The following is a 21,347-nucleotide window of genomic DNA, read 5'->3' as shown; positions in this document are numbered from 1 at the left end:
AGACATATGCTCCCTTCAGTGTAGTCTGTTTTAATCTTTATAAATAACAGTAAAAGGGTAAAAGCAAACAAGAGTCATTAACCTTTTCTAGGAAGTAAGGATCAAGTAATTTGATACCTATGTGTATAATCCATCGAAAATAACTCATTATCCATCTCTGTCTTTCAAATATTTTATTTACTGCTTGGCTTATTTGTAGAAATCTTCATAAAATGTCAGGAAATTTCATACAATTTTATTTCACAAAATTCATTCTTAAAGGTTAAATTAGTTATAGCAAAGGAACATTTTTCTTTCAAAGTATTTTTGTGGATTTTTTTTGATAGAATGATAAACATTTCATGCTTTCTCAGGAAACCCAAATAATCATTTTTCTTTGGCTATTTTTTAGAGATTAATGATTTTGAAAAATGCTACCACATGACCACTACTACATGTTTACAACAAAAACAAACCCTTTAAAGGGACATTTTAAAACCTAATTCTATGTCATTTGACTTTGATATAATTTTTTTCTTACATTCTTGAAAAATAGCTAAAGGCAGGGGCCGGGAGTTTGGCCTAGTGGTAGAGTGTTTGCCTAGCATGCAGGAAGACCTGAGTTCAATTCCTCAACACCACATACCTGTTGCTATATTTGCTTGAGGAAAAACTTTGCAATCCTTTTTTTTGTTGTTTTTTTAATTTAATTTTATTGTGAAAGTGATGTACAGAGAAGTTATAGTTAAATAAGTAATGAATATATTTATTTTAATTGTATCTTATTGTTGGGGTAACACATAGAGGTGTTACATTTGTCAGGTAGTGGGTACATTACTTCTGTTTTTTCTCCCTGAATTTTTTTTTTAATGCATGAAGGGGTTACAGTTATATTCGCCAGATAGTAGGTGCATTACTTCTCACACACTGATACTCTTTCTCATGTTTTTGTCCCTATTTCCCTCCCCAAGCCTCTCCCAATCATCTTGTTTTCCCCACTTCCCTTTCCTATTTCAAATAAACAAACATATATACAATATGCCAGGTAACAAAATCAGATACAGTAACAAGATGAGATTAACTAAAGGGCAACAAAAGAGAAGAGAAATGACATAGTATATTAAGAACAACAATCACACAAGATAAAGCTCTTGTTTCCATATCCTGGAGATCCTTTCATTTAGTCTCATCCTATATGACCTTATATATCTAGGTTGTGAGCTATGTAATCCTCTGCTAGGAGAGTCCTAGGTGTGTGCTCCTTATTACAAATGAGGGAAGCGATTGACCTTTGGGTCTTGCTCACTTCTGAACATTGATACCTCTTATCATGTACTTCTCCTACTTTCCTTCCCTACTCCCCCCCTTCCCAATCACCTTACTTTTATGTTTTTGACAGTGCTGCTATTCTTTTTTTTTTCTTTTTGGCCATTCCTGGCTTGAACCAAGTGCCTGACCACTGGACCACTGTCCTCAGGCTTTTTCAAGGCTAGAGTTCTACCACTTGAGCAACAGCACCACTTCTGGCAAAAACAGTTACTGTAACTCCCCACCACCACCACCTTTGGTTGTAAGGGCTTGAACTCTGGGCCTGGATGCTGTACCAGAGCTCTTCAACTCAAGGCTAGTACTCTACCATTTGGAGCTACAGACCCACTTCCTCCTTTTCCTAAGCTAGATATTTTACAAAGCACACATCAACATTAAAATAGCCAGAGAATGTTACAAACAGCACATAACACAAATCGGTTTCACTGTTCAAACTAAACAATGTGGTTTCACAGGCAAAAAGAACTGCTATTGATATAAACTAAGACACTGATCAGATGAAGATTGCCTCCAAATTTAATAAAAAGCCATGGTCATCAAGTTTCTTATGTGATGGAGAAAAGTTCAGGAAGTACATATGATTATGAATAAATATTAGAAAAATTATGTAGTTGGCCCATGATCTAATGGTCAAAGAGATAGCATATTATTTAAAAAGTATTAAATGCTTTTTATACTAAGAAAGACAAGGGATATATAAGCTAAAAGTACTTTCGTTTTCCACAGGTTCAGTAAGAATTTTGCTCTATTTTTGAAAGTTCACTTACATAGGAATTCCCAAATACGTTAACACTCCTGTAATAACAGCCAGTGGGTTGAAGTTATGCACATTATATAATTATTTCTATAACAAATGAGTTCATGATTTTTTAAAAAAACCTATTCTTTGGGGAATTTGTAGCAAAGTTAGATATGCTACTACATGAAGAGAGAAAATTCCAAGTTCAATAAACTGCAACTTTTAACTTAATATTAAAACACAAAATTGAGTGGCTGAAATGATAGGTAAAAAAGTGATAGCAAGTCATAGTGAGAGACCATAGGAGGTAGCTGTCCTTTTCTCCTGAAATTTTTAGAGTCTATTCCAGAATATATTATAGTACACTAGCAGAACATGAAAGGCTATGAACCACATTTATTCTTTTTACAAAGTCTTGGCTGTAGTCATCAACACTGGTGTTATTAATGCAACAATAGCTTTCAGTTTGTTTTGCAGTATGTGTGCAGAAAGCTAAGTAGTAAATTTTAATCTTTTATGACAGACATACATATAAATCCAACACATTTTTAATCAATAACAATTAGAGAAACATTTGCCATCTTTGAGAAGAGTGACTTTCATACTTACTTGTATCACAGAGAATCTTCATTAATCCCAGTGAGAAATTCTATTTTGTTTCTAGAGACAAGCCACAAACTCCTCAATTCAAATCTAGAATTCAATTGTTTTCTCCTTCCTCTCTCACCTCCTGTCCCCCATTATTTACCAGAATAACATAAGCCAACATTCTGTACACTCAGTATATTCAAGATCTTTTCTATATGCAAGGATGGGAAATTAGAACATTTGGAAAAATAAATATTGCCTTAAGAAAAACAATCACGTGTAAATTACTGAGGAGAAATTCATATTTTGAGAAAATGATATAAGAAAAAATTATACCAAAACAGCAATATTTGTTAAAGTAGCTTAGAGAGATTAAGTACAATTATAAACCTTCTTTCTGAGTTATTAAAAAATAGGAGAGGTCTTTAACAAGGGGAAAGAATGAATTAAAAAAAAAGTACATTCTAGTCTTACCTATAATGAGCCACAAAAGCAGTTGCCACTTTTGAAGACTTTATCATCATTTTCTCTAAAATGAAGGTCCATGTAAAATTTTTCTCCCAGTTAAATGTTCTACATTCATTTGCATACTCTAGTTTATTCTGAAATGCCTCCTCTTGGGTTATTTGCTTGTTATGTTCTGGCAGGAGCCTGAAAAGAATTTTTTAAATTGCTACTATTGTAAATTCTTGAGTAACAGCTGTTAAGTGTGTGTGTGTGTGTGTGTGTGTGTATGCATATATATATATATATATATATTTCAGAAAAGTGCCAGAAAACATGCTCTGAAGTAGTGTCTAGAATTATATCTGATAATAACATAATTTTATTCACCCTTGCTTCTGGTAATGTTTAAAACACACCTAAAACACTGGATGAAGTTGAAAAGCAATAGAAAGATTACTTTCGTGAACTATGTAGGATTTGTTTTTCTGAAGGAAAAAAAAAGGCATTACTTAAGTTTCAGTGGGGGAAGTATTTGTCTCCTTAGCAGTTGACTCTAATCACCTGATTTATGTGAAGGGTAAAGGTTAATGAATTAAGCTGTGTAAGCTTCAAAACTATCAAAGGAATTCAAAAGACGCTTGAATTATGGAAAACAATAGCCTATTCTACACACACACCAAATTTTTATATTTTTTGTCTCCTACTCAAAAGCTAGAACATGGCATTAGTGACAATTGAAAAGAACTAATGAGGAAATATGACTACATTGCTTGTAAGAGAAGTGTCCTAGGAGACCTTGTTACTGTTTGTGATGTGCTTCAAACCAAAAAGAAGCTAATTGGAGCTGCCAGACACTGGTTTGCAAATCTCACGATAAAGGACAGGCTCAATCACCTCAGAGGTGTGAAAGAAATGTCCCCATTAGGGATGCATTAGTAAGTGACTTGGTGAATTTCTAAATAAACTTTAAGATACTCTTTCCCAAGTCATATATATGTATGTATATATATATATATATATATATACACACACACACACATATATATACATATACATGTCTTTAAAACAAAGGAAAACGTACAGCAAGACAAAAGCAACCCCACACATTTCAGAAGTGGGCTGTCAAATAATTGGTAAGTAAGTATAGCAAGGAGCTATGTATATTTAAGACTGAATAAACATATAGATGAAACCTCAAAATTCTTGAAATGCAAACACATTATAAAAATGATCCAAGGGGATTTCAGAAAAAGTATTTCAATTTCATCATTTCTTAAAAACTAAACAAGCCAACAAATAAACCCACATTTTAGAAATTTTAAACATAGGACTGAGAAACTACAATGTGCACATGCACACTAGTGCATGCATGCACATACATACACACTCATACCAACACAGTATTATACAAGATCAAAAGAGAGCAACGGGGAGAAAGTCAGCCCTACTGTGTGCTGTGGAAGCGCATCTATGCAATATTAACACAATAGCAGAGGTTACATAAAGATAATGTGGCATCTGAGAAAGTGTAATGATGTCAGACTGATTTTTCTATGCATAAAATTGAGTTTTATTAAAAATAATACAATCTCAGCACTGTAAATGCAGAGTTAAGCTTTCAAGTACACTCTGCTTTCAGAAAGTATATTTTGTAAAGTGTTTCTATGTTAAAAAGGTGCATGTTAAAGTGTACATATAAGGAAAATATTTTAAATGAGTCAATTCAAAAGTCTATTATTAGTATTTCTTCTTATATCATAATATCATTGCATTCATAAGCTTTATATCAGTAAGTACTTTTTCTAGTAACAGGTTAGTATAAACTTTTAGTTGAGCATACAATAGTTATTTTTGTCTTAAGTTGAACAACTGCACATATCTGACAGATGTAAGATTATTTCAGGAAAGAGACAGATGGCACTAAGATGGTATATTGAAAAAACTGTGTTTTACAGGTCACTTTCTTGCAAATGCTCTTCTATATAATCTCAATAAAAACACAATACAACATGTTCATTTTTCATGTAAAATTCTGAAGATATTCTCAGTCATAAAACATCCCTTTTAAAAGACTGATTTACAGAATATTTCCAAGCTTGGGGATATTAATAGAAAAGTAGAGTGTAGATGAATCAGAGGCAGAATTCTTGCTTTTCCTCATTCATCCAGAGTCAATTAAGACCCCCCCCCCACATCGGCATTCAATACCTCAAGTTTCACATGCAACCTAGTTTTCAATCATCTACCTTCGTATTGTCCTTTTCTCCCCAGCTATAAAACCAGCTCAATAAAACAATTTGTGTCCCCCCCAAAAAAAGATTGATTTACAATGAAACTATTAAAGCATTCGCTTAAAATATGTTCTTAAAGTATGTTCTAAAAGAAAGACTAGAAGTGACAGGGACAAGTCACCAGCCCCACCAATTAACAACGATTACCTTAGAACCTTTATTGAATCCTCACCAAATGGTACTTTCTGGAAAGCGAGTATCTCATTCGTGAATCTGAGATATAGTTAGGCCTTGCCACTTAAACATTCCCTTCTGCAACAGAGAAAAGTGAGGAAAGGCTACAAAATGATAATAGGAACTTTTTCTGATGTTTATAAATGAGACATATCATAGAGAGTGGCCTATAAACTGAAATGTTATTGAAACTCAAGTTCTACCGGTTTTTGTATCTTCAAAGAGATGAAGTAGATTTGTTCATTTGCTGATTCTTTTTGGACTAACTCTCCCTAAGTGACTTTAATATTAAATACTGGAAAGCAATCTGACTCAATATTGAAAAAGGCAATTTTTAAGAAGTAATATTTTTAATATACTTATACTTGGTCATGAACCATTTGTTTGGAAATATTTTTCATATCATTCATGTAAGAGATCATCATTTAGCTTAGTTGCCTTGCTTTTTTCTATGAGGAGGATAACTTTATTTTTCCCCCCCCGGGGCTGAGGACCAAACTCAGGGCTTTTCCACTGAGCTAAATCCGCAACCACATCATTTAGTTTATATTTGGTTAGGGTGTTTTTCAGATGGAATAAAGCCCATACGTGAAAACATACATTTCCTTTAACTTCTAGAAACACGATGCTTAAAGGTTTCCTCCAGAGTATGGATAAAGATTGAAATGATAAGGCTTAATAAGCTTGACTTGACTCTATTTTAGATATATTTATTCCAAAATCTTATTTTAAATTTAACCTTGTTTCATCTTTTGTCAGAGCTATGTTAAAAATTAAACAATAAGCTGTGCTAACTTTTTGGAAGCATTCCTCAGAATATGCAAGAGAAGGAAAAAATACGCTCAGCTTTTACTGATGTAATTCAATAATATTTTATAGAACAAAATATGTTATAAATACTAAATGATCATTTTTATAAAATTATAGACAAAATGCTTTCATCTCTAATGGATCAAGTACTATTTATTTTTACTTTTTATTAATATCTGCAACTCAGTAGAAAAAAGTCATGTCACTATCTTTAAAATTTCTAAAAAAATCAGGGGCCAGGAGTTTGACCTAGTGATAGTGTGTTTGCCTAGTATGCATGAAGAACCATGTTAAATTCCTTGGTACTACATACATAGAAAAAAAGCCCAAAGTGGTGCTGTGGCTCAAGTGGCAGAGTGCTAGGCCTTGAGAAAGCCCAAGGACAATGCTCAAGCACTGAGTTCAAGCCCCAGGACTAGTCAAAAAAATTACTAAAACTCTAAGTATTACTATTTGGGGATAACAGAAATATTAGGAAAAAGGAAATAAATTAGAGGCAAGACTTCCTTATTCATAATTAGTCATACTTAATTGGGAATAAGTATAACTAATAAGGAATTGTAACTATTAAGGAACTTTTTTAAGTTTTTTTATGGCCAGAAATTCTAACGGGATCTAACTGCAGTACTACTGTTTTGATGTTCTTCCATATTTTCCCCCCCAGAGCTGAGGAATGAACTCAGGGCCTTGCACTTACCAGGCAAGGGCTCTTCCGCTGAGCTAAATTCCCAGTCCCTATTCTTCCATATTTTAATACAGAGGACAAACAAAAAGATTTTATTACTTTACCTGCGATAAAAATTTACTCTGAAACAAAAAAATCTAGGTGCTTAAGAAACACACACACACACACACACACACACACACACATTTGAGATCATTCTTTAAAAAAGAAAAAGATCAAGCTCCAAACTATTATTCCCACGAACAATAAATAAAAGCATCAATAGCAATGCTTAGCAAAACTTAGTAATGCTTAGTAATACCTCAGAATTTTCAAATAAAGGTAGATGTGTGGCTCAAATGGTAGAGAGCCAGGAATGCAAATAACCAAATAGCTAAAATAAATACTGTAACATTTAGGTGCAGTAAATAATTGCTGAGAATCTCTCTGTCCTTCTCCACCCTTTAGTCTAATTGCTGCCTCAATTCATTTTTATAATCAAATATATATCCAATTTTAAACTCACTTTTATTTTAAAATGGCTAACTAAATTACTTCAGATGAAAGCACTCAGTAAATGAGATTCAGGCATCATTCACGAAAGAGTTAAGTACTTCCTCACCAGAAGACAGCCACAACTCTGCTTTGTAGTGACTAATTGCCTCTTTAACCCCTACACTCTGGGAGTTGGCCTGTGCTTCAATACCAGTTTTGTGATACAGCCAAAGACTGATGTTCAACATAGACCTCCCATGACCTGTGTAGTCAAGGAGTCAACTCAGACAAGATGCTGACAAAAGGTTTCCTTCTCATTTGGGAAGGCGGAGAATCTCTTTTAGGTTAAGCCAAATTCTCAGAAGACTATAGATAGAATTTAGGAGGTAAGGACAATTTATCAAAGTGAAAGGGATGGTTTCTTATTTCAGCTAACACTGCAAACATCCCAAACTATATGTAAAAGTTTATCTGAGAAAGTGGTTGTATGATAAGGGAAAAAAAAGAGAAAGATTTAGTTGTTTTAATGTGCAATGAAGAGAGTACTATTTTGATTCATTTGAAAGCTTAATATTAAATGGCTATAATCAACTAAAGGACAGGCAAACAGTATCCTTACATTTTAACTACTCATACTAAAGTCTGCATTTTGTCTTTAATTTTTGAGTGATTCTTAGTGGAGATTATATAAATCTAATTCTATAGTTAGGACAACAGAACAGCCAAGGTTTCATGCTAGGTTTTTTTTTTTTTTTTTTTTTTTTTAAGAAAACAATAAAGAAGGAGCTCTGGGAGAAGGGAAAGTATAAGCAATAGGACCAAAGTAACCTTCATATGCATTCAGACAGAGGTAAAAGATCACACAAGCTGTAGAAAGACAGAGGCACCACATAAATTTGACCTTATTGATGCTTAGCTAGACTGAACTCTGAACCCTTTGAGGCTTAATGATCATCACTGCTGAATACATAAAACCTGCTTCCAAGGCTCTGGGACTTCCATGCTCAACTCCCATATCCCCCATATCATTACATATTAATGCTCATGTCAGAGGTGAAGCATCTTTGTTCTAACATTTATAGGAAAGAGAGGCAATGGGTCAAGTTTAGTTGTTTTGGCATATTATATTTACACAGTAAAAAAGACTTTATTAATGAAAACAAAGATTTTGTTTTCATTTTGTTTGTTTAAAGCTGTCTATGTGTTTCTAAAAATGACAATACACTCAATCAACAATTCTTTCATAATAACTACAGTGTATTTTTTTAATTTCCCAAGGAAGGAAGATATTCAGTTTCAATTAATTTTTCTTCATCTGAAAGAGAAACAAAACTCTCCACATTCTTGCCCACATTCAAATGCAAAAAGGAGAAATTTAGAAATTCTAAAGCAAGATTTTTGACTCTTACTTAGCTTTTCCAGCTTTCAGGCTAGATAAATGATTCCTGACATTTAAAAGTCAATTTGCTTACTAAAGGTTTCTTTCAAAAGTTTTAATTTATACAAGATTGCAAACACTTGATTATAAACAATTTATGTCAAAGTCATACATATTACCTATGTGTACACAAACATTTATACACACAATTCTTAATATTTTCCCTTTAGTAATACTAAAACAAAATCAACGAACAGATTGTTGAAGTAAATACACAAGACAAAGGAATTTAACAGCCTAGCACTTGAAATGCTATAATTGCTAAATCCAGGTTGTTTTGTCTGGACTAGTCATCAGTCTACTCCCTATGAAGGGAAAACATCTCTTTGTTCATAGGGAAAGTGGCAGAAAACTAATGAAACCACTGCGTAGGACTGATAGAAACCATAGGGGGGAAGCATTACCCATTTTCTCCTTGCAGAAAGTTGCAAACGCAAGACAGCAAGTAAACATGGAGCATGGAATAGGCTTTTCACTATTTGTTTCAGACAGTGGGCACCTCCACAGGAAACATCATGTCTGACAGTCAGCAGGAACATACCCAGCCTTCAACATTCAGCTTTATGTTACTTTATACCATAAATCAAGAGGAATGTTTCTAACTACTCTACTGCTGATTATTATAGTTACTGTTCTGTATGCATAACGAACCAATCACTTAGCAGAACAGAATAGTAGTATTAAAATTTCAGGGCTACGCAGCAGCAAACATTTCCCTGTAGTACCTAAATAGTAGAAGAATGCATTTTAACGTTGCGAGAAAGCTTGAGGGTTGGAGGGAAAGAGTTCATTATTTTCTAAAGTTATGTTGGGATAAAAGAGAAAGAAAAGCAAGCATTTAGAAGGGGATGTTAAGTAAAAGTTCTTAAGAGTCATTAGGTCAGTTTTGTGCTTCTATGAGATCTAAAAGTATCAGCAATTTTGCTCTGGTAATGACAAAGAATTTTACACAAAAATGTACATCATATATATTTGGTGATATTTTGTTGAAAGGTAAACATAGGTCACAACACTTAGGCCATTTAACAGCTTTGGAGATTTGGGGAAAGTGACAGCAATTTAATGTCATGACATACTCTTTAAAGGTGAAAATTATAAGAGGTTATAATATAAGCAATCTTGTGAAATGAACAAATCTTAAATGAAATCTTGAACTGCTACCATAGCCTAAACTACGCTTAGTGATATTTTTGGATTCAAAAATTATTCACTCATTTGTAAAAACAACTACTTTCTAGGTACTTTGCTCTTTCATTTGGTAATAATCGGCTCTAAAATGTTACTTCATAAAAAATGGAATCATGTCTCATATACTTTTCTGTATTGATTGTTGTTTTAATTACATATAAGGTTCTAAAACGTATCTGTGCTTTTTCACATCAAGAGCAATTACGTTTTCTTTTTTTTCTCTGTTGATTTTTTTACTTTTTCTTATTTTTATTGTAATTAATAGAAGGGTTACATTATATTCGCCAGATGAAAGGTGCATTACTTTACATACTTTGATACCCTTTCTCATGTCTTGGTCCCCATTTCCCTCCCCCCCACATCCACTCTCATCTTGTTTTCCCCCCTTTCCTATCTTGATCACATTTTGGTTACAAGAGGCATCCCAGTATATGAATATACTATAGTTTATTTATTATTTTCTTGAAGGACACAAAGACTGTTATGCAGTTGTGGGGCAATTACAAATAAAATTACTATGAACATTCTTGGACAGTCTTTTTGTGGAGGTATGCTTTTATCCCTTGGGTGTAAAAACCCAGGTATAGAATTGGTAAGCCACAAACTATCTGCATAAAATGTATATAATTAGCTTTACAAGAAATACGCCTGACTTTGCCCAAAAGTTGCTACACTATTTTCCATTCCTAATAACATATATGTTATATTTGCTCTACCTTAGCAACTATATTTTAATTTTGGCCATTCTGATAAGAATAATGACTGTGTTCAACAAGCCAGTAATTGTACTATTTCTTTCTTGATTAACAAAAAAATAAAATAACAAAAGATAAATAAAAATTGGGTTACTATTTTAAACTAATTCATACATTTCAAAAATTGTTTTCAAAATTCACAAGATATAAAAATATACCTACATGTCATAAATTATTCATTTTACTAGCAATGTTTGGTACAGATCCCTTGCAACAGATTTTTGGATCCTTATAACAACATTCTACATGCAAATTCCATGGGGGTATTCTATTTCCTTTATTACCTTTATTCAAGCAATCTCACAATAACAGAATCATTTCCAAAACAGTTCTTTGGTCAGTTTTATATGCCTTCAAAATTATATACATAGCCTTCATATTTTATGAGTTTATCAAAAAAATTGGGACCTGATCTAAAAATCAGCTCAAATATGATCACCTGTTATCATTAGGCTTTTCATTGACAGTTTCTCCTGTCTGTGTGTGTGTATATATATAAAATGTATCCAAATGTGAAAAACATTACATAATGTTGTGACACACAGAATATATTACTTATTCTGTTACCAAGAGCATTGTTTAATGCATTGCATGAGCCAGAAAAGTAAAAGCTGGAAACCAAGGGCCTCGTGGTAGTTTTCTCTAATCATATGTGGTGGTGGGGGGGGAGGTAAAGAAAAAGAGAAGAATTTCTTTTCTTTTACTGTTTCTAATTTTCACTGAATGGCTCAATTTCAAAAAAGATGCAGTCCACTGGTTTTCACAGACATATACATAAAAGCCTGCACTGAGTATGCAAAAACATTTTAAGTTTTCCAAGGAATAAAAAGATGTTTATTGCTACTGGATAAATTCAATGTTTTTTCTACTTATAAGCAAAAGAAGAACAAAAAAATTTAAATTTTAACTTGATAATCTTTGCAACTAATTTCACACTTTCCAACAGTAACTAGCCTTAAACAAAAAAGCTCAGGGCAATTCCCAGGCCCTGAATTCAAGCCCTAGGATGCTCCTTCAAACAACAACAACATAACACCACTTAGATTTCAACAGGAACTCATGTTTACATCTTTCTTTAAACATTGAAATCAATGCCTACAAATAACTGCAAGAGAATAAATGCATGCCACTGCAAAGAGTAACAGACTTCAAAGAACTGAGTTTAAGGAATCTCCCATACTTCCTAGTAGAACCATTTCCTAACATGAAAAGACAGAGTCATTTTAGGAAGGAGAATTTTATAAGACAATGTGTCTGTAAGGACAATGTGGCTATGCTTGTTATTGAACTTCACTTCTGATGCTTACACCCAGCCACCCTGAGTCGCATTTTGAACTAAACAATCTTTCAACACGCTGTATAAGCTACATGGAGGCTATGAAATCCCTTGAGACTGTAATTTTATTAACAACAATTAAAAAATCACTAAAGTCTACAACAAATGAAAGGAAGATAAAGTCCAATTTGTTCTGATAGTTTATGGTACCATTGCCATGCTGAGACATTAACCATGTGCTTGTTATGCATGCCAGTAATCCAGCACATACCTAATCTCATAAAAACTTGACAGCTCCTCAATAACAAACACTTATCCTACCATTTTATGGACTGAGATGATTTGACACATTTTTATTCAAATTTTGTCCTCATCTATTTTTTTTCAATTTAGTTTGAACTAGATATTAACTTCTGTCCCAGAGATTGTATACAACTCTGTCTCTCTGTCTGACTTGGTCTACTGAACACACAGATGGTATCTATAGATGGTGTCCATTTGGAGATTGTATCTCAAAATCTTTGAGGTAGTTAGACCTAACTGAAGTCACAAACATATTCTGTATGGCTGAATCAGTACTTCAAATAAACATATTAACATAAGTGCTTTTAGATCAGAGGCTCACTCTGTAGTTGTCATAGATTTCATCCTTCCCAATCCTAATATTGATTTACTTCTTTATACTATATATCTTGTATGTCTAGTTCCCATAGACATACAACTTTGAAAATTCTGATGACACTATGTAGATATAACCTCTATGTAGATTTAAATCATTAACTGAAATGCAAGCATTTTACGTTTTCTCAGAATGCTTGCTGTTCCTAACCCTCTGTATTTCCTCTTTCTTTTGTAACTCTGTTAACAGTACATCATCACTGCTAATCTTACTTCTAACCTGGTCGAACTCGTCCACTCATCCCAAAGTTATCAATAAACAAGAACTATATTTTAATCATCTTTAGAGACTAGTATGTGGTAATAAGATGATAAATCGTGCCACTGTATGTAACTGGCATTCTCAATAACAATACCAAATATAATATTTTACTGAGACTATCTCAACCAAGTAAGACATTAATTTTAGGCACAAGGAATAAATTAATTGAAGATATCAAGAGAAATTTATTTGCAAACTTCTCTAATAAAAAGAATGAAAATCTCACTGTACATAAATTAAAAGAAGTGTTACAATTGGTGCATGTAGAACCCTAGGGTTGAAATTATAAATGATAGAATAAAAATGTATAATGCAAACATAAAGTAGATTGTATTCATTTTCTCTCAGTACACATATTACTTATGTTAGATCAGCCAATGTAATTGAAAAGATTCTATAATAGTCATTCTATTATAAACAAGAAGACATGCAACCAAAGCTGTAACAAATATTTTTTTTAGTTTTATGGCCATTGAAAGATCACAAATTGCCCTCAAGAAACTCACTTTCTACTTCTTGGCACTGGGAAAGAAACATTTATCTAAGTTAAGAATATTTCCTTTCCATGAAAAGTTACACTGCAGAACAAGGAAACTATAACAGTTTGTCAATGTACATGTAAATATCACAGTAAGAAAAAGTGGGGTTTCTGGATTGTGAAACAATATGTAATTCCAAAGTATTTTTATTTAATCTGCAACCTTTTCACATTTATTTGCTTACAAAAGTAAAACAGCAATTTATTTGGGGGGCTGGAACACACGTAACACCTTTTAGTTTAACACAGAAACTTCAGTGTCTTTCAAAGCCAGAATGGGTGGTGCAAAAAGCAGATTTAGCACTTAAAGTGCCAGGGACCAAATCCAAGTTTGGGGATCTTGCAAGTTAGTTAACCTCCTTCTGTTCCACTTACTACAAAGGGTCTTTGTAAAGATTAAAAGAAATATAAGTATAAAGTATTTAGAATACAACCTTGCATATACTCAGACTAGATATTATAACTTCTGCTAAATTTCCATTATCTCTAAATATTACATACCTCCTGGTTTAATATAAGATATAATCTGAAACCACCTAAGCAGTATTTACCACAAACCAGAAACCAAATCAAGCCTATCGTATACCTATTCATTTTTAAGAAACAAATTAGGGACACACTAGTAGGAAAGCATATTGAATATCGTAAGAAAGGCAATCACCTAAATTTATAATAAAAAAAGCAACTGGAACTGGTGTTTCACACCTTTAATTCTAGCTAGGCTGAGATCTGAGGATTAGGGTTCAAAACCACCCTGAGCACCAAATCTGTGAGATGCTTATCTCCAATTAACCACTAGAAAACCTAAAGTGGTGCTGTGGCAAAAAGTGGTATAATGCTAGCCTTGAGTTTGGAGCTCAGGAAAAGTGCCCAGGATAAGAGTTCAAGCCCCTGGCCCTCCAATTAAAAAAAAAAAGCAATAAGAGGGATGTGAGATACCAGTCACTAAAAAAAGAGCTTAAATGAGATCTTCTGGTTGTTGTTTATACCATAAAGATAACATGAATCTCTTGTTTAAATAAAAGATCTCCAGCTTTCAGTAAAAAACACTTGCAAATAAGAATTTATATTTACATATATTTAATGATACACATTAAATTTTAACAAATTTTATTTTTTCTTTTTATTAACTATTAATATGACCTTTGTGCAAGTTCATTCTCCTTGAATGAAAATTTCTAGACACCTATTAACAGATTACAAAAGCTACTTCTGTTTTAAAACTGAGTTATGGCATCAACTATTTTAATTATCTAATGATAAAAAATTAAGGCCAAATAAATTGAGAAAATGGTAACTTCTATGGTTATAATAAAAAAATCATATGAACACAACTACATCAAAATTTTTCTTAATGTTATAAGTCTTCTCAAGTCTGAAAAAGTGTATCCTCAAAAAAAATGGACTAAAATATAACAAAACAAAATAAAAACTCTACTTAAGTAAAACCTTAACCAAAAAGGTAACAGAACTCTACAATAAAACTATTAAAACCTTGAATGCAACTGAAGAAGAAACAAGAGGATAAAAAGATCACCATGCTCAATGGATTGGCAGAATCAATTTCATGGTAATAGTCATACTACCAAAAGCAATCACAGATTCAATATAAACCTAGCAAAATCCTAAAGTGCCATTCTTCACACAAACAGAAAAGTCAACCCAACAATTAATATGGAAGCATAAAAAAACCTCAAACAGCAAAAGATATCCTAAGCAAAACAGATTAATACAAGAAATACAATAGTATTGAACTTCAAATTATATTACAAAGCCAGACTAACACAAAAATATGGTACTGGCACAAAACTAGACAGAAAGACTAATGGAACAGAATGGACAACCCAGAAATAAAACCACACAACTAGAGTTATCTAATTTTTGACAAAGGAGCCAAAAAATATGTGTGTGTGTGTGTGTGTGTGTGTGTGTGTGTGTGTGCAGGAGATTGAAATTAAGCCCTCTCTCCAACCTCTCATTCTGTACAAAAATCAATTCCAGATGGATCAAGATCTAAATCTAATATATGAAGCTATTATAGGAAAACATAGGGAAAGCTATGTAAGATATAGGCACAGGTAATTATTTTCTAAATAGCACACCAATTACCAAGAAAATAAGAGCAAGAACTGACAAATGGAATTGTATTTAATTAAAAAGTTTCTGGTGGTGCAGAAAGAAACACACACACACACACACACACACACACACACACACACACACACACACCTGATGCCAAAACTAAGAAATCACAGAATGGAAGAAAAGCTCTGCCACCTATTCAGTCAATAAAGAATTAATATCCAGAACACATAAATAACTGGAAAAAAAACCCAGCAAAGAACATATAATGTGGTTGGGGAGTTTGGCCTAGTGTTAAGAGTGCATGAAGCCCTGAGTTTTATTTCTCAGCAACACATACACAATAAAAGCTGGAAGTGGTGCTGTGACCCAAGTGGTAGAGTTCCAGCCTTGAGAAAGCTCAAAAATAGTGCCCAAGACAAATACAAGTGGGTAATAAATACATGAAGGAATGTTTAACATCCTTAGCTGCTAAGGAGGAAAATCAAAACTAATCTATGATTTTGATTTCATCTTACCCAGTCAGAGTGACAACTGTTTGGAAAACAAATAACATGTGCCCATGAGGATATTAAAAGTAGGAACCCCTTAATCACTTTTGGTGACTAGTTTTAGTGTAACCATTATGAACATAAGTATGGTGTTCCATAAAACTACATGTATACATTGATGCACAAAAGAGATATTTGTTTACCCATGTTTATTGCAATTCTGTTCATAAGAGCCAAACTGTAGAATCAATTGGGATGCCCAACAACCAATGAATGGACAAGGAAAATTTGAGTCAAGTGCCAGTGTTCATGCCTGTTACATTAGCTGTCCAAGAGGTTAAAGAGTAAAAGGATTATGGTGTAAAGCCAGACCAGGCTGCAAAGTTTATAAGACCTATCTCAAAAATAACCAGCAGAAAGTAAGGCTGGAAGTGTGGAAGAGCAGCAGCATAGGAAGTGTGAGAACCTGAGATCAAGTTCCAGCATATGAGGGAAAAGGGAAGGAAATGTGATACCTATATATACCACTTAGTTTTTAGCCATCAAGATAAATGAAATAATATTTCAAAATGGAGAGAAATAGAGATCGTGGCAAGTGAGATAAAACCAAAATGGAAAGGCCAAACAAATATCATATATATTCGCTTATCTATGGACTCTAGATCTAAAATATATTCATGTATACTGGAAGATACATATGTATACTACACAGAGAGAGAGAGTGAGGGGGAGCTAGAGAACACAAATATAACTATGGAACTATCCGGGAACATGACAGGGAGAAAGGAACAGTTATCTGCTGTGTATTTTTCTGCCCTTAATTTTGTGAAATTATGACTGCTTTACACAAAAAAGCAAAAGCTGCTTCAAAAACAAGGTAAAAGTTAATGTAGTTAATATATTCAATAAAGTAAGATTTTTACATTTGGTGAAAAGCAGTGTCTCTTTAGTAGAAGTTGGGCAGAGCAGAAAAAATGAATCAAGCATCCCTAACAGAGTACAGAACTCTACCATTTAGCATTCTTGGTGTTTCCTTGATGGAGGGCTCTTTGGAACCATAAACTTATACATACCAAGTATTTATGCATACAATAAAATGTACTGATATCAACTAGAGATAGTAGATCCTATAGTTATGAAGTTATTCTTTTTTATCATTCCTATTTTCAAAAAGCCTAAAATGAAAGGAAAGTTTCCTTTTGGCTCATTATAAGAAAAGAAAATAGTATTGAATTTCATTCTGAAGAAAAAACACGTGAGAAATAAGATTCCTTCCAAAAGCAAAGGTACTAAAAGTATTCAGTCAAGAAGGATCATATAGTCAAATACCATTTCCTATTTTTAAAAAAAGATCAGTCGTCATGCTTCATACACGTGTGGTCAATATACTAAGGACAGTTGTGTGATACTTATGAGAGATAAACAGACTTCATGAAGAAAAAAAGGTAAAATGTATAGACACAAATCACAAGCCTGTGTGTACCCAGGCTTGTAAAGCTTGTTTGTCATTGAAGTACCATGATTGAGTTTCAAAGGAGCTACTTATAAATGATATCATTAAATAGATTAAAATTCATGATGGTTAAGAAACACAGTTAAAAAGGAGCCCATAGCTGGGTGCTGGCAGCTCATACCTGTAATCCTAGCTATTCAGGAGCCTGAGATCTGAGGATTTCCATTTAAGGCCAGTCTGAGCACTAAAGTCCATGAGATTCTTTTCTCCAATTACCAGAAAACTGGAAGTGGTGCTGTGGCTTAAGGGGGAGAGCACTAGCCATGAACTGAAGAGCTCAGGGACACTGCCCCAGGCCCAAAATTCAAGCCCCATGATCAACATAAATAAATAAATTTTAAAAAGAAGTAATAGCTCTGACTTTAGTGTACTATGTAAAAGTTGTTCACAACTATTTCTTTTAGAGCTACTTATATTGGAATTAAAAAATGAATGACTATACAATAAAATTCAGTCAGCAGGGAATGGCTAATGACTGTGAATCTAAGTACTCATGAGGCTGAGATCAGAAAGTTCTTGATTTGAGACCACCCCAGGCAACTTTACCTCAACTAATAAAAGGAGATGATGTGGTGGTACATATCTGATATACCAGCTTTGTTGCAAGTACATCAGGGTCTACAACAGCTTAGAAAAAACACATGACACTATTCATAAAACAGCAAGAGTAAAAAGTACTATAGGCATTATTCAGGAGGTAAAGCATCTCCCTAACATGTACAAGACCTTGAGTTCAAACTCTAGTACTGCCAAAAATAAAAAATCACTGTGAATTTTGGGGTGCAGTTCATATGGATAATAGATTACCTCCCCAAGCACGTGGGATGCCCTTGGCTTGATCGGTAACACCACACACACAAGCACAGACACCGATACACAGAGGCAGAGAAACAAAGACTCACCATACACTAATTCTGATCTCACATAGCATACAAATGCATTCTTTGGGCATAAGAGTAAAGGCTATGGTAGTTTAAACCTTAAGTGGTATTTGTGATGGTCCCTTAGGTGCATTAAAGATGTGGATGTTCCTATTTTTCAATTTTTTTCATATATTTTTATTGCAATTAATAGAAGGGTTACATGATATTTGCCAGATAGATGGTGCATTAATTCCCATACATTGATACCCTTTCACATGTCTTGGTCCCCATTTCCCTCCCCCCCCACCCCCACCCCTTATCTTGTTTTCCCCCGTTCCCTATCCAATTTCAAATAAACAAATACAAATATATCCGATATATCAAGTAACAAAGTGAGATACTGTAACAAAAAAAAAAAAACAGATGCTGGAGGGGATGTGGCCAGGAGGGATCACTACTACACTGTTGGTGGGAGTGCAAACTCGTTCAACCACTATGGAAAGGAGTTCCTCAAAAGACTAAACATAGAACTCCCCTATGACCCAGCAATTCCACTACTTGGCATTTACCCAATCATCCAGAAACAAGGACATACTAAATCCACCAACACAACAATGTTCATTGCAGCACTATTTACCATAGCAAAGATATGGAACCAACCTAGATGTCCCTCAGTTGATGAGTGGATCAATAAGATGTGGTATTTGTACACAATGGAATTCTATGCTGCTGTCAGAAAGAATGGAATTGCCCCATTTGTTAGGAAATGGAAAGACTTAGAAAAAATCATATTAAGTGAAGTAAGCCAGACTCAAAGGAACTTAGGCTCAATGGTTTCCCTCATTTGTCATAATCAGTAGAACCTTGGGCCCTCCTAGCAGAGATTTGCAATAGAGCAAAATCTTGATACAAAAGGCCATATAGTAGGACGCTAAATGAAAGGATCTCTAGGATAGAGAAACATAATCCATATAATGAATGATTGTTATTTTTCAAATTTTTAAGATTTTGTACACCTACATTCTTAACTCCTTTAGGGAATTGTAAAATGATCATTTAACTATTCTCTCTTGGAAAGTGAACTGCAAATGGATTGCTACAACAGAGTAAGATGTACTTTAGAAATTAATCAGCAATATAGATCTTAGTTCTAAAGGAACAATAAGAAAATAGATTTAACTAAGACAGGTAAAGCCATCCTCCACCCTGCAGCATTTTTCAAATACTTTTTGAAATGTGATGTACAGAGGGGTTACAGTTACTTTCATCAGGTAATGAGTACATTACTTCTTGAACAGTGTTACTTATTCGCATGTTTTTCTCTCACTTTCCCTCCCCTAACACCCTCTCCATTCATCTTGTTTTACCCTTACCTTCTCTTTTTCAAATAACAAATAAATGTACATACAATATACCAGGTACCACATTCAGATATAGTAACGACATGAGATAAATCATAAGAGGAAAAGAAATGGCTTCACATAGTACATTAAGAACAACAATCACAAAAATAAACCTCTTGTTTTCATATCCTGGAGTTCATTTCACTTAGCCTCATCCTATACTGTTGGGAGCCAGAGTGGAATCAAACTGTACCTTGACTTGCATCAGATAATGGCTTTATTGTCTTATTGTTTTCTGGCCCTATTCTATGTAAATGACCTGAGATTTACCATATGAATGTAACACCTGGAGGTTCCCTGGGTCTGGAGGAGGCGGGAGTGAAAAATAAACGCGAAGTCTTTACCTGGACTGCGGACATCCCGGACCCGGTGTGTCTGTCTCTCTTCTATTTCTTCCTAGTTCTTGCCCCCTATTTCAGGAACCCCAATCTGCGAACCCTGGTTTGCTGCCGGTTGGTCCCGGCACTATACAGGCAAATGTACATAACTTTTGAGCTAGTATGATCCTCTGTGAGGAGAATCCTAGACATATACTAATTTTTACAAATTAGGGAAACCATGGAAACATAGGTTTCTTTGGGTCTGGCTTTCTTCACTTAATATGATTTTTTTCCAAGTCTTTACTTGCCATACAATGGACAAGGGTCTTATATCTAAAATATACCTGCAGTTCAAGAAATTAAATCTCTCAAAAACAATCCTCAAAGAAACAATCATCCCATTAAAAGATGGGCTGAAGACTTAAAGAGAGACATCTCTGAAGAGGAAATAAGAATGGCCTCTAGACACATAAAAGAAATGCAAATCAAAACAACTTTGAGATTTCACCTCACCCCAGTTAGAATGGCCATTTATCAAGAAATCTAATAATAGATGCTGGCAGGGATGTGGCCAGAATGGATTTCTACTGCACTGTTGGTGAGAGTGTAAACTTGTTCAGCCACTATGGAAAGCAGTATGGCGGTTCCTCCAAAGACTAAACATAGTTCCCCTTTGCAAATACTTTCAATATCACTGGTCTATTCAAACAGTTCAAATATACAGATGAAAAATAGAGGCAAAAATGTTTGATTTAATGTAAGATAAATATAGACCTCAAAATAAAAATGTTTACAATAAAACCATGAAATTCTTGCTGAACCTAAAAATTTTGTATCAAAAATTAATCACATATGCTTTAAAATAAGGGGAACAAAATTTCAACATCAGTAGCACCATTGCATTGTGAGATTAATACTTGCTAAATAATGACATGCTAAATGTGATATAAAAAGCAGACTGACCCTTAGACAAGAATTTACAGTTTTTAAAATGAAGCTTTTCAAAGCTTCTCAAAAACATTCT

The 21,347-nt window shown here is 33.9% G+C and overlaps 1 protein-coding gene across 1 annotated transcript in view; it reads right to left on the bottom strand.

The window, feature by feature from the left end:
- Fbxl17 (F-box and leucine rich repeat protein 17) overlaps positions 1-21,347 on the bottom strand; it is a 434,432-nt gene that overhangs the window by 169,263 nt on the left and 243,822 nt on the right. The gene's annotated exons all lie outside the window — the stretch shown is intronic.

Source organism: Megascapheus bottae, chromosome 4 (genome assembly GCF_031878675.1).
Source record: "Megascapheus bottae isolate mThoBot1 chromosome 4, mThoBot2.hap1, whole genome shotgun sequence".
NCBI lineage: Eukaryota > Metazoa > Chordata > Mammalia > Rodentia > Geomyidae > Megascapheus > Megascapheus bottae.
Note: the sequence above shows the minus strand (reverse complement) of the source record. Positions and strands in the feature narration are given on the sequence as shown.